Source organism: Onychomys torridus, chromosome 16, assembly GCF_903995425.1.
Source record: "Onychomys torridus chromosome 16, mOncTor1.1, whole genome shotgun sequence".
In the NCBI taxonomy this organism is placed as follows: Eukaryota; Metazoa; Chordata; class Mammalia; order Rodentia; family Cricetidae; genus Onychomys; species Onychomys torridus.
In genome coordinates this window covers 39,262,198-39,276,479 of record NC_050458.1, presented here as the reverse complement: position 1 = coordinate 39,276,479, position 14,282 = coordinate 39,262,198, and the positions used below count along the sequence as shown (strand labels likewise).

The 14,282-nt window shown below is 48.6% G+C and overlaps 1 protein-coding gene across 3 annotated transcripts in view; it reads left to right on the top strand.

Annotated features, from left to right (window-relative positions):
* Slc45a4 (solute carrier family 45 member 4) overlaps positions 1-14,282 on the top strand; it is a 74,620-nt gene that overhangs the window by 21,744 nt on the left and 38,594 nt on the right. The window contains exon 1 of one of the 3 annotated variants that reach the window (XM_036208142.1): positions 7,862-7,904. The exons of the other annotated variants lie outside the window; for them this stretch is intronic. The gene's annotated coding sequence lies outside the window, so the exon portion shown is untranslated. Of the gene's footprint in view, positions 1-7,861; positions 7,905-14,282 lie in introns of those variants that run through there. 3 annotated transcript variants of the gene reach the window in all.

Below are 14,282 nucleotides of genomic sequence, written 5' to 3'. Positions count from 1 at the left end.
TGCTAGCTGTGCCTCTGCATAGATCAGTAGATCACTTAGTTGGGTGGCTGTGGCCAGCCCTGGGAACATGCAGGCTTTGTACATCACAGTGGACCTTGAGTGGACATTGCTAGGTGGTAGGCTTTACAGTACTTTGGAGACAGGAACATTGGGATGGGGAGGGTGTGAGAAGCTGTCTGTGCCTCAGCCCCTGCCTCCACAACTCAGGGACACTGGCTGACTGGTTATGGGATTAGGTTTTTATCCCCAGGCGAATTCTGCTCGCACCAAGTAAACAGCATAGAGTTACCTTGGGCCTTTTGCCAAACTGGAAATATCTTGGATCTGGTGCTCTTTTTCTTTGGGTTGCTATTGACTGTGGAAGATTTTGACCCTATTCCATTGCAGAGTAGGAAGAGCAGCTTATTTTTCAGAACGGCAAATAAGGAAAAGAATGAAAGTATCTGAGTGTCTGTTTCCAGCCGTCTCCTGGGAAGAACACTTTTATAGACACCAGGCAGCTTTGCCAGCTGTGGCCAACTTTCCACCCGTAGAGAACTGAAGTGTGCCTCGAGGAGGCCAGGGCCGTCCCCGCCCCTAGAACTCTCGCCTGTCTCTCGTGTGTTCTGCCTAGGCCCTGTGCCATGGGGCAGGCCTTGGGACTCTTCGTTCTCCTGGCTTCCTGCAGTTCGTTAGCGAGAACGTTGTGGTTAGAGGGAAGCCGGGTGCTGAGTGTGCCCTCTAAAGCCAGGGGACAAGCTGTTGTTTGGGGCCACGTTGAAGTGGTTTGCTCTGGAGAAGGTCTGTGTGAAAGTGTCCTGGCCCTGACCTGTGGAATCTGTCAGCAGTATCTACACAGGACCATGCTCAGATTGTCTGATCTGTCCTAGAACTCCTGTGGAAGATGACCTGGCCTGGCCTTCCTTTCCAGCTCTTTTCTGTGCCACCAGGCTGCCAGCTACCCCTGCAGCTCTCTCTCTGGGTCGAAGCTGACCAGCTGAAGCCCTCAGAGTCCCTGATGTGGACTCCTGGGATCTCTGGAGAAGTTGAGACACCCAAGAGTGCAGTGTCACACACATTCCTAGTTTGCTCTCCTGCTGTCCTGTCCTCCAGGGCTGACTGCTGCTCTAGCAGCAGGCACTGGGTGGCAGGGTTGTGAACAGCAGCAGGGCCTAGGGAAGGTCTATACACAACAGGCAGGAGTGGGGTTTCTTCACTTTGCTTCAGATTAGAAACAGTTATCTCAAGTTTTGTGTTTCCAAATCAGAAACTTAGCCCTTTAGTGATAGCTCTGGGTAATTATCCTTGTGAAGCCAACGTATTGCCAGGTGTGGTGGCATGTGCCTGTAATTTCTGTGTTTGAGGTAGGGGCAGAAAGATCACCAAATGTGAGGCCAGCCTGGGGCTACACAGCAAGACCACAGTCAGAAAAAAAGGAGAGAGAGATGAGTGTTATTAGACTAACCAGATTCTCTGGAGCCATTCAGAAGGGCTTAGAGCCCCTCTCTTGTTTCCCTCAGGGCTGTGTCTACAGATGCACACTGTGTGTGGTAGGAGGGACTCTCTTTAGCTGCCATTTCATAAGTCAGCAGGAGCTTAGGTCAAGAGTCGGGGGAGAGTTGGCTACACTTGCTGTCGGTGTTGAGCTGTCACAGCAAGCCTGCCAATAGCCCACATGACTGGCACTGGGATGGTGGCCATGGGGTCAGTCAGTTTGCACAGCATAGGTGGGTTCCCACTTAAGGGCTATGGAGACTGAGGTCTAGATCTGCCTGAGCCACAGTGTCCTGGGAATGTATTTGAGACCATGCACCTTTCATGCAGGTGTGTTCCACACTGACTCAGGAGTAGCTTAGATGCTTAGATGCCCAGGAGCCTGCTGCCTTGTCTCTGCAGGATTTGGGGGTGGGGAGGTGAGGCCCGGCTCTGTGGGTCAGGAGAGCCTCTCTCTGCACATGGACTAGCAAGTTCGCCTCGGGTCTGGCTGTTTGCTTCTCTCGGCTGACCTGCTGCTAGCTGTGTATTAACCTCAGAGAGACCACACAGGTGAAATGGAGTCAGTTTGAGCATTGGCGGCAAAAACATGCTGTGGGGTTCATCTCCCACCTTCTGGCAGCATGGTATCTGGGGTCTCCAGAGCTGTCCACAGGGCAGGGCTGGCATACTCCTGTTGCTTCTGCCCCTGGTCATGAGATCACTTAAACACCTTTCAGGAAACTAAACTGAAGTCCAACTGAAGACCTGGCTGTTCCCTTTTATCCCCCAAAGTATCTTAAAACCTCTCCCTTTAATTAGCTTGTTTTCTACTCTCTGTTTGTTTTATTGTTGACTACTGAGCTTGCCCTGGAGACAATGCAGTGCACCCATAGGTGGTGAGCCCCCAGGACCTGCCACCTGCAGTGTGCCGAGGATTAACAGCGAGAGTCTGGAGCCTGAACAGAGGTCAGAAGCAGAGCCCAGCCAGCCAGCAACTACTGTGGCGGCGACTTCTTCTTCTTCTTCTTCTTCTTCTTCTTCTTCTTCTTCTTCTTCTTCTTCTTCTTCTTCTTCTTCTTCTTTTGTAAAACTGCTTCTTTGTCAGCTTTCACTTCTTGTGTGGGCAGGGCTCAAGCTAATATTTATCCTGCAAAAAAATCTTAAAAATGCTGGCGTGGGGAGCACTTTATGGAGGATTTTATTAATCGTTGAAAGGGAGTTACTGCCTTGAGAAACTGAGGCGATTGTGCTTAATTCAACTTTTGATTCAACAGTTTTGTTAACAGATGAAATTGTTTTGGTCTTTCTTGTAAAGGCTTCTTTTTCATGTGAGTTATTGTCTGTTGTGGGCAAACTTTGGCTATATATGCTCAGGGCCCAGAACTTAGACCTGGTGTACTGGGTGCTTTTGCACACATCCAGGCATATCTCTCTCTCTCTCTCTCTCTCTCTCTCTCTCTCTCTCTCTCTCTCTCTCTCAAAATGATTTATTTTTATGTGCATTGGTGTTTTGCCTGCATGTATGTCTGTGTGAAGGTGTCAGATACCTTGGAACTGGAGTTACAGACAGTTGTGAGCTGCCATTTCAGCCCCCAGGCATGCTCCTTTATAACTGACAGGTTTTTCAGAAATGCAGGCTTTTATACCCCCAATTTTATATGAGCTGTCACTTTAAAACCTGGGAGGACCTTCCCACTGTGAGTATGGTATAGGTGACCATGTAGCTCTGAAGGATGGGTGTTGGTCTTGAACTCCTTAAAAATGAAACTCTGTGATGTTATTTTGCAGTAAAGCTAGCCACAGCTGGATTTCCTCTAGAGCCTGCCCTCCACATGGCAGTGCCCTTGACTTTCCAAGTGGGTGGATGTGAGGCCAGGAAATGCTCCTGGTGAAGCAGGAGGAGCCAGGGGCTTGGCATCTGCCGGATTTCCACCTTCATAGGTTCCTACTTTCTCTAGGCCTGTTCAGAACAGGAGAATGAGTTGGGATGGGGATGGGGTCCCACATCAGTCCCACATCCCAGCGGCTGGGATGTGATCCATTCCCAAGATGTGATCCATTCCCAAGAGCAAGGAAGGGGTGCCAATGACAGTACATGGGGAGCTGAGAGCTGGAGTAAGGAAGTCTACAGTGAGGCCCAGAGGCCAGGGAGCTAAGGTGGTGGCTTAGGACAGTGGTGGCTGTCCTGAAGGCTGGAGCCTCTCCCCCACATCCCTCCCAGTCTCTCCAATGCTTGCCATTGGGGTGTGCCAGGTTCCAGGCTGAGCTCTGTCAGTGGACTCTCTTGGCCTTTGTGGGTGGGTCTCTAGCCCATTAAGACCTTGTTAAGGCCCTAGGACTTCCTCTTTGTTCAGCTGAGTCCATTTTCTTGTAAGCCTGTAGTTCCTCTCCTTTCTTCTGGGCTGTGGCCAGTACTCTGAGCTGCTTTTCTATAACTGGAGGCAGTACACACAGCTGGCCACTGTCTCTGCCCTTGGGCATCAGCCTGTGTGTGGGACTGTTGGGTTGAATTATGTGGAGTCCAGTAAAGGGAGAGGACTGCCCTCTCAATAGTATGACTATCCCCTTGCTATCTAGATGTTGCAACTCTACCCAGCTGTTTGGCATAGCACCTGTTGCCCAGGATGGCAGTATTGAGCGAGCTATAAAGGTGTGTCAAAGGACATTATAGAATTGGCTGATTAGGCACGGAAGTTCCCTTTGTAAACACAGAGACTTTCAAGTGAACTTCCGTTCGTTTGCATTGGAGATAAAATGCAGAACATTTTACGTGTATTCATTCTGGCATGGTAGCCTATAGAATCTATTGATTGGTACCGACTGTAACCTTACATGTGGCCTTGCGCTGGGCATTTACAGGAAGCACATATAGTGCATACAAGTACAAGAAACCATGTCCAGCGTAGTGTTGTCTGCCTGCTTCTCTTCGCAAAAAGGTCTATACTTTAGCTTCATGTCCAGGAGAGAGGAGCAAAAATTGCTTGTTATGGGACAAGCATCCCTTAAGCATCTTTACAGTGGGCTTTGTTTGCAGCTCCATGACTGTAGCTGTGTTCCAGTTCTCTTGTGTTCCCAAGTGCTGATTACAGGGATGCTCCAGCATGCTGGTTCCTGTCTTTGACTCAAATCTACATAAAGCATCTGATGGGAAGAGGATTCTACATCAGTCTTGGAGATGGCTGCTTGTCTCCCAGAATGGATGAAGAAACGTTTTGTATGCATTTGCATCTGCAAGCTCAGGCCTGCATTCTAGATGTGGCATGCTATTCTGTGGAAGGCTACAGGTGACCTCTGCCCTATGCCTGGGCCATCCTACCTTACCTTAGCCCCTGCACGCACCTGGATTGCAAGGGGCTGTGTTCTAGTCTTACTCAAGACAGCATTATCCTACTGACTTCCAGATCAGAACCTACCAGTGACTGAGTGGAACAGGGGCCTGTATATGTAAAACCCAGTTGGGCCTTTTGTTTGGCCTGGAGGAGCACTGTGGGAGTAAAGCTGCTTCCCTCATCTTAGCATCTTGTTATGAGGTCCAGGCTGCCCTCAAACTTAAGATCCTCTTGCCTCTCCTTCATGAGTACTGGGGTTGCCATATGCCCTCCGTGCCTGGCTTGTGTAGAGCTTTTTGACCCATACAGACCAGTTCAGTACCCAGGAGAAACAGGCTCAGGGTTCTTGTCTCTTGTTTTCTCTAGCCTGAAGAGAGGAGTAGGGTAGTTTCTTCTCTCTGGTGGGCGTGGAGTCCTGTGGATAGGCTGACTATGGATGGGCTCTTCATCAGTGTAGGGTGTTGTGGGAGATCTTGTTAAGCTAGCAGTGATGGAGCAGGCTGCTTGCATGCGCTCAGTCTGATGGGGGCAGATAGAGAGCAAGACCCGTAGATTCTTGATGTTCAGCCTTGTGGAGGAGAGCCCCAGTGAGTGTCCTCCCCCAAACACTGTGGACCAGCTGCTATATTTGGGGGCAGGGCTTTGGAACTTTCATCTTAATGGGGATGGCTTCCTTGGTATGTTTTGGTAACAAGCTTCAAATTTTCACCAGCTAAGTGGACCAGCCACCATCCCATTCCATGGGTGCTTTCAGAGCCACCCCTCCCCCAGCTGAAGGAACTGCTGAGCAGCATGTTGTGTATCTGGGCCTTGGAGCATGTTTGTATAGACAAGCAGAAAGTCTGTCTTCAAAAATAAGTTAGTTTTGTTTTTAGCTGAAGTTAGTTCCTAGAACAGCTTAAAGAACCTGGCTGTGACCCACAGAAGCAATGCTGTTTTTCTTTGTGTGTGGTGCCAGGGAGCCAACAAGATGCCTTGTGCATGTTGGCAAGTGCTCTGTCCCTGAGCTGTATCCCAGCCCAAAATAATGCCTTTGGCTCTGCACTCACACCTTAAAGACTTACTGTCTAGAAGGAATGCTTCCTGTCAGAAGACAGCAGCATACAGCATGGTTTTGTGTGTGGATGTGCTTCTTTGTAGTAGTTGTCTCTGGACACTGCACGTTTCTCAGAGTAAAACCCCAGTGGCTTTGTTCCGTTGGCTGTGATGGGCACTGAGCAATAGCCCTGCACTGTAATGCTGTGGCTGTGTCCTGGCCAGGCTTGCCATCTTAGCAGCTACACAGAGGCTCCAGAGCAGCAGTAGTTAGTTCAAGGGACAGCAAGCCACTGTCCCTAGTGCAAAGAAAATGCTAGGTCCTAGCGTACCAATTTTTTACCAGAGCCAAGGTGGTGCCAAACAGTTTGTCCTCAGCACAGAAAATGGGGCCCACGGGTAAAGAGCTTCTTTGTAGAGGTGGATGTTTTGGGTGTATGTGTATTTAGGGGACATTGCCCTTTGCTGCCATGCCAGTTGTCACAAGGTTCCAGCAGAGTGGAACAGAGGAAAAAAGGAAGAGGAAGTGACTGACCAGATCCTCTCCTCTCTCAGTGAGCAGCATGGCGGGGTCGGGGGGTCTGTGTGGAAATAGGCTTCCCAGGTCCTAGCAGCACTTCTTAGGGAGTCACTCAGCGGTCACCCTCACAGCCGAGTTTGGAGGCTAGACACAGAGCTGAGCTGTCAACAGTGCCATGACTCACAGGCCTGTGGTTCCAGGTGAGGAGTGCTGGGAGACTGGTGCTGATCTTGCTGTTAGGTTATCTGGCTATAAAGGCCCAGGCTACAGCCATTTGTAAGCTTTCTTTATGCATTAAAACTTGGGCTTTTGAAATCTACAGTTCACGTTTTTCCAAATACAGCAGTAATCTTTTTCTTTCTTTTTTTCCTGTTTTGTTTTTCTTGAGACAGGGTTTCCCCATGAAACAGCCTTGGCTGTCCTGGAACTCACTCTGTCGACCAGGCTGACCTTGAATTCACAGAGACCTGCCTGCCTCTGCCTCTCCAGTGCTAGGATTAAAGGTGTGCGCCACCACTGCCTGGCAGCAATTCTTTCTTAGCCCCCCTCCCCACTCCCATTCCCAGTTCCACTTACTGGTATCTGCCATCCCCCAAGGTCTGGAAGTATTAAAAAGAAAATTGAGTAATATGGTGAAGTCTCTGCCCACTTCAGGGTTGAGCCCCTCTGCCCAGAGTCCCCAGCGGATCTTCCACTCACTCAGTCAACAGAGGAAGGCTAGTAGGAAGAGTTATGCTGAACTTGCTGAGATCTGTGCGGTCCTGCTCCCATGCTCTCACACAGCCCAGCACAAAAGCTGCAGCCCTGGATAGTGTAGGTGGAATGTGCACCCAGGACCAATGGGGTGCTTGGGATGCGTCCCTGGCAGGTGGAGAGGACTGTTTTATACTGTGTGCCTACCCTTGGAGACTGCCAGCATGTGTTTGATCACCTGGACTGTCATTTCAGGAAACTCCCACCCACTTTCAGTTGAGCCTCACATCCCCTTTCACCTGGGCACACAAGTGGGGTGTGGAACCTCTGTTTGGACTTCCTGTGCACCAATGTCAAAGGCGTTTATAGTGGCATTACTTACCTGTAATCCTGGCTTTGAGGTCTGTTCTTGATATGTATGCAGTGTGAAGGACTTTATTTCATTTTTCATGCCATGTAGCTCCTTCCTTCTCTTCCTGTCTTGCCTACTCTGACCCCTGGAGGGCATGGTGGGCAACAGAATCTGAGTCTGTTGGCATCTGATTTGCACTCGCCTGGTGAAGCACTCAGAGGATCTGCTCAGTGCTTATCTTGGAGTTTGTGCCTGAGGCCACCCTTGTGGGCTTTATATTAAAGCTGTAACAGCTTCCTGCAGCCAGCTTGGATTCCAGGAGCTTCTCGGTTTAGAAGCTTGCTGCAGTTTCCATGGTAGCCAGAGCTTCATTCTGACTCCAGTGGCCTAAGCCAGCAAATCTCCCAGTGCTAGGAACCTTTAGAGGAAAAGGAAGAGAGACAGCTCATTGCCGGTTAATTAAAAACCAGACACCTCCTGCTCAGCTGACAGTGCAGACTGAAGAAACATACAGACCCAGGTAAGGAAGCCTACCCGCAGAGAACACTCTCTTTGGGGCTGTCTTGTTTTCAGTGTGACTTCACTCAAGTGGGCTTTTGTTATGAGCTTTCTAAGTGCTGGATGCTGGCTCGGTCCTTGACATTTGGGCAGCAGTTTATTTTAGTAAAAAATGTACAGGGAGTCTGGCTACATAGTGTTTTCCGATGGCACAGATTTCTAATCCCAGCACTCAGGAAGGTGGAGGCAGGAAGATCAAGAGTTCAAAGTCACCTTTAATTACTTACAGAATTTGAGGCACCATAGGCCCTGTGGGACCCTGCTTTTAAAAAAAAAAAAAAAGGAAAAGAAAAGAAAACCACAACATTCAAAAGCCCAACAACAACAAAAAGATGTTTCCCACCCTTGGGAAAGTGAGGCTAGAGAACCAGTGTGGGGCCAGCCAGACTGGAAACCAAAACAACATAAAAAGGTATTTCATTTAAAATCCCAGTGCCTTCCCCCAATTCTGTTTTGTTTCTTTGAGACAGAATCTTGCTATGTAGTCCAGGCTAGTCTGGAGATCATGGCTGTTCTCCTGCCCTAGTGCTGACTGCAGGCACAAGCCATTTCACCAGCTCTGTCTTTTGTTGTTACTTTTCAGTGGACAGTGTTATCCAGGCTAGCCTCAGGCTGTGGGCTCAAGTGAGCCTACCTCAATCTTCCATGTTGTTGATATGTACTGCTATGTCCAGTATGCCCTTGACATTGTGAAAAATAAAGCAATAGGTACTTCGATTCGACTCCATATTAAAAATGTTTTCTGGCGTGACATGGTGCCACATACCTATGATCCCAGAGCTCAGGAGGCAGAGGTAGGCAGATCTCTGAGTTCAAGGTCTGCCTGGTCTATATTATTGGTTCTAGGCCAGCCAGGGCTGAACAGTTAGACCCTGTTAGTAATAATAATGCATACTTACTGCCATGTTAATCACCGTGGGGGTTTGCCTGTTTCATTCAGAGATCCAATGACATTTACTTTTAAGTTGTCAGCTTGTTTGTGTCTTGTGTGGCAATCAGCTCTGGCAGGTAGACTATGCCCAGGTAGTTTGGGTAGCCCCAATGAGAAGGGGCTGCTGAGCTTTGCAAGCTGCTGACAGAGACCTCAGCAGATACATGACCTGAGGTGGACCTTGTGGTGTGGCTAGCTTAAAGCTGACAGCCAGAGAGCTGGAGGGGCTCTTTGAAGGGTCTTTGGAAACCAATCCATACATAAGGGGAGAGGCAGAAGCAGGGAGCAGTGCAATGTGCTATCGTAAGGGATCATTTAGTTTATGATATTGAGAATGGGCCTACAAGGTTGAGGGTAAATTCACTAGCCAAGTGAGGAGCTTCTTGGGTGGCTCAGGTATTAGACAGAAGAGCAGAGGTGGTAGGTGTTACAGGATTCTGAGTGAGTTAACAAGCAGAGTCCAGCAGAGCCCCAGTTCTTGGCCCTGAGTAATCTGATGGGCAAATCGCAAATCTTAAATGAGTAACTCCACTCAAGATTTTGGTATATTTGGTTTGTCTTGTTGTACCAGCAGATTTCATGATCACCATACTTGTCTTTGTGTGATTTAAATGCCAGGAAGATCCATGAGAAATTAAAGTTTAAGAGGCTAGCAGTTCTTCCAGCCTAGCTCCCAGTGTGTGCTTATACCTCTCATGTGTGTTGGTGAGTTGTGGACTCTTACACACCTGCACAACCACCTCAGAACTGAGCTGGTTCCCTGGCCGGCTGTTTGAGGGATGGACAGGACAGGACAGTGCTTGTGGAGAGGGGCTGACCTTCTTGCTTCCATTTGGCTCTAAGCTGATGGATGCTGTCTGCTCCTATCTGCTTACCCCAGCCCCTCTGTGCAGGGGCTGGTGCTGGTGGTCTAGCTGCAGACTGCTTTATTAAGCTGTTAGCTGTCTGGGCCAGGCTGTGCTGTACTGCATGCCCTACGGGCCCTGGGGATTCTCGGTAGGTTCCCACAGCTCTCTTGGCAATTCTGATGTTTTCCTTTGCAGATGGAAAAGTTGCTTCCAGAAATGGTGTGCCGGCCACATCAACACGGGCACCTGTGAGTTGATAGCATTCGTGGTCTACAAGCAGGCCTGGAGGCCCTGCAGTATCCAGTAGTGCTTAGGGACTGGTGGATTTCCTCCTGTGATGTGGGAGTGGAGTCTAGGCCATGTTGGCTGGTCCCTTCTAGGGCCCCTCTGGGGTTTTCCCTCGGTGCTGAAACAGCTTCATTGGCCTAGTTTTAGGTCCTTGGGTCTTTTTGACAGTCATGTTCTCTGTCAGCTGCTGGAGTCATGGTCTTACATCATGGGTGTATGCCCACTAGTTGATTATACGGGAAGGCAGGAGCAACAGTTTAACAGGCCGTGAGATACTGAGGGATTCACTTGTAGTGGCGTTGGGGGCGGGGGCGGCACTAGAGGAAGGACCTTTACTAGTTGTACTTAAGGCACCCAGACTGGACAGGGGGGCAAGAGAATCCGGGGGCTGGCTCTCCCTGTGCTGCTTCTGCAGACCTTGACAGTCTCCTCTGCTGCTCTGGCTCACTGAAGCTGCCACATCTGCGGGGGAGGGGGGCTGGGATTCCAGGGATGCACCACCACTCCCCATCTGCATATACAGTGTGTGTGGAGGCTGTGACAGCCTCTCTGGATGGCTTCAAGAATTCTAGTATTTGTTTGTCCTGAGGTTTACTTTCGTTGCAGAGTGCAGTTTTACTGGTTGCAGTGTTTAGGCCACTCCACGTAGTTAAAAGGGAGGTTTATTTTGTGGGGTAACTTACAAGTGAAGGGTAGGTTTCAGGGTCTGGGAAAGGTGTAGCGCAGTCCAGTGGTATTCTCTGGACAACTCTGCTCGGTCCAGGATCCAGGAACCAAGAGAGCTGGCACATCCGGATCTTGGGTCTTCAGGGCTCCTGTCTCGGCCCCACCTCATGACAGTTACCGGAAGCCTCAATGGGGATAGTACTTCCAGGTCAAAGCTGGAACAGTTTCTTAAAAATAAAAAACTGTAAAGTCCTCTTAGTCACTGGTATTGACATAATGATTACTGCTTCTTGTCTAGTGAGAAGTGGGTCTTTGGGTTCTGTGATTATTTTCTTCTCACTAAATGGGAGACCCTGTAGCCCAGGCTGGCCTTAAACTTGTAGAAGTTCTTCTGATTCAGCTTCCCAAGTGCTGAAATTATAGTTAAATATCATCACTCCTGGCTAGAGAGAGGGATTTTAAATTTCTGAGCATTCATTCACTCCCTCCTCGGTGCTGAGAATTGAATGTGGGGCCTCATGCATGCCCAGCATATACTTCACCATTGAGCCAGCTCTCCAGCCCTCTTTTTACTTACTTATTGTTTATTGTTCTTGTTGTTACTATTGTTTTTCTTTTGGTTTTTCTGAAACAGGGTTTCTCCATATAACAGCTGTGGCTGTCCTGGAACTGCCTTTGTAGACCATGCTGGCCTCAGACTCCTAGAGACCCATCTGTCTCTGCCTCCAGAGTGCTGGGATTAAAGGTGTCCTGTTCTTCTTGTTGTTTTAAGACAGAGTTTCATGTACCTGAAGCAGGCCTTGAATTCCTGATTTTCCTGCTCAGCCTCCCAAATGCTGTTACTTGTTATTTTGAGGCAGGGTCCTGGTAAGTTGCCTGGCCTGGCATCTGATTTACTCTGTCCAGGCAGGCCTTTCATAAGCAGTCCTCCTGCCTCAGACTGCTGCGGAGGTAGAAAGACAGGCTCAGCTCTTCGCCCTCTGCCGTCTCCATGATTTCACCTCATCTAGGATTCATGGTTGTTTCCCTTTTCAGGTTCCTTTCCTGCCACTTAGCAGTTTGCATTTAATAGTTCTGTCTGTCTTGACGTGTATCCCTGGCTAACCCAGAACTCATCATCTAGCCTGGGCTGGCCTCCAGCTTGTCACAATGCTCTTGTTTTGGTCTTGCTTTGAGTGCTGAGATTATAAGCATGTGTACCATGTCTGGCTTCCTCCATAGTTCATTAGTTCTCCTACTGAAAGACATCTTGATTGCTTCCAGGTACTTCTGTGTGCAGGGTTTGTGGGGTCATGAGTGTACAACTTGTCAATTAATCTTGGATTGCATGGTGATATGTTTACTTCATCCTGGGTCCCAGAGCTGTATAGCTTTTACCTTTGCATCCCCACCAGCAGTGACCGAACAAGGCTATACCACTTCCTCACTAATTCTTGGTGTTTGAATTTGGGCAGCTCTGGCAGGTGTGTAGCAGCCTGGCACCTAGGTGACACATGAAGGGAAATATCTTTTCATGACTTGGTATGCTTTCATACATATGTGTCTTCATGACCTCCCTTGTAGGATCCTTGACCACTTTTTTTTTTTTTTTTTTAAGTTTTTGAGACAGGCTAGCTTTGAACTCGATAATACACAGCTTAGACCAACCCTGAACTACTCTTGACCCTCCTGCTTTTACAGCGCACATGATGGAGTTACTGGCATTTTCAACCATGCCTAGTCCTCGACCTGTCTTTAATAAGACTGTTTTCTGACCATGAGAGTTGAGTGTGTATTTTGGATAACAGTCTTCTGCCAGCTGTGTTCTTTGCAAGTCCTTTCTCCTGGTCTGTAGCTTACCCTCCTGCTCTCTTGACTCAGCATCAACTCATTGTTTACATGCTTTCCAGTAAAAGACAGGCTTGCTATATGCTGTGTTTCATTCATACCATGGACTCATTGGATTAGGTGGATTCAACTGGACTTATACTCTTGGTCCATACATTGACATTCTTTGCTATCTGCTGCCATTGGACCAGTTTCTCTGGTGTGTGTTGTCTCTGATCATCTGAAGAGAGGTGCTGGTGGGGACCAAGAGGCTATGTCAGTGATGTTGCTCAGGGCTGTTTGTGGTTCCATTAGTGCCTAGTATCACACTGTGATCCCTGTCAGGTTACCCCAGCAACCTTCTTGCATTATGCTGATGTGAAAGAGGCAGGTAGCTACCTTCTCCCCATACTGTACTTTGGACTTTGAATTTTGATCCTCCACTACAGGGTAGCAATTTGGTAAGGTGCTTTTTCTCTACCTCTTGAAGCTTCCAGGCAGCCATGTGCTCTGGGGAGAAGCTGATACAGGAAGCTGTGCCATAGGGGGGATGGAGTCACCACATATTTAAGATATTTCAACTATGCGTTTAAGTCCTGTACTCATGGTGTTCTGAGGGTGTGGTGCCTTAGTTTGTGTCTGTTTATACGTGTGAATGTGGGTGCTGTGGCAAGCCAGTCAAGTCACCACTGAGCACTTGTTGGCTGCATGTAGTTAAAGCACACAGTCTCCATGTGTGTGAGAATATGTATGGACTATGGTAGGGGCATCTGTAAGTGCAGCATGCACCACCAGCACTCCTGTACTGTGCCCATGCTGCGTGCCTCATTGACTTTGACTCTGCTGGTGAATGTTATAACTGTTTCAACCCTTAAAACTTCCCAGCTATGGAGCTGGGGAAATGGCTCAGAAAGTGAAGTCCTTGCCTCCTATCAGGTTTGGATCTTCAGCACCCACATAATTGCCAGGTGATCATGGTAGCCTGTTTGTCATCTCAGCTCTTGGAAGGAACCCCTGATGCAAGCTATCTAGCCAGACTAGACAAAATTGGCAAGCTCTGGGTTCAAATGAACAACCCTCTCTCAGTATATACAATAGAGAGAGATTGAGGAAGAAACCCAAACCCAGTGTCAATCCCTGGCCTCCACATGCATATGCAACACATGCACGTGCACACACACACCTCTACCACACACATATATGCACACCTAAAAGATGCACCCCAAAACCTTGAGCCAAGCATGGGGTACTGGTCAGAGCTGCTGTCCAGACACTTTTCCACAACAGCTTGAAGGAAATCACATGTTTTGGCATCAGTCACTCTCACATTAGAAACAGGACAATAGAGGAAGTTGTTGGTTGAAACAATTGTCGTTGCATTTGTCTGAGTACATCTGCAGACTGTAACAAAATTGTCACCAAGTGTGCAACTTTGTGGAGCAGGCGTCAAGGGAAGCATTCTGTGCTGTGCTGGGAAAAAGCCGTCCTGGTTATGCCACAGGTCACTTTCTAGAAGAGGCCAGAAGAAGCCTAGCCTACTTTTGGTCTTGTTCTCTCCCTGTTCTCAGGAGTGCAGAGCTGTCTGTGTTATGAAGAGGCAGCTGGTCCTTCAGCCTCTGCATGTCACCATGCTGTTAGCCTGGGCATTTTACACTGTGTTTCTCAGAGGAAGCTCTTGCATGTGGTTACATAGTGTTCACTCCTATGATGGCATGGGATCAGCTTCCTTCCAAGGAACAGTTGTCCTGCACTAGGAAATGACTTCATGGGCATTGCCTTATGGATAATGACCCGCTTTTAT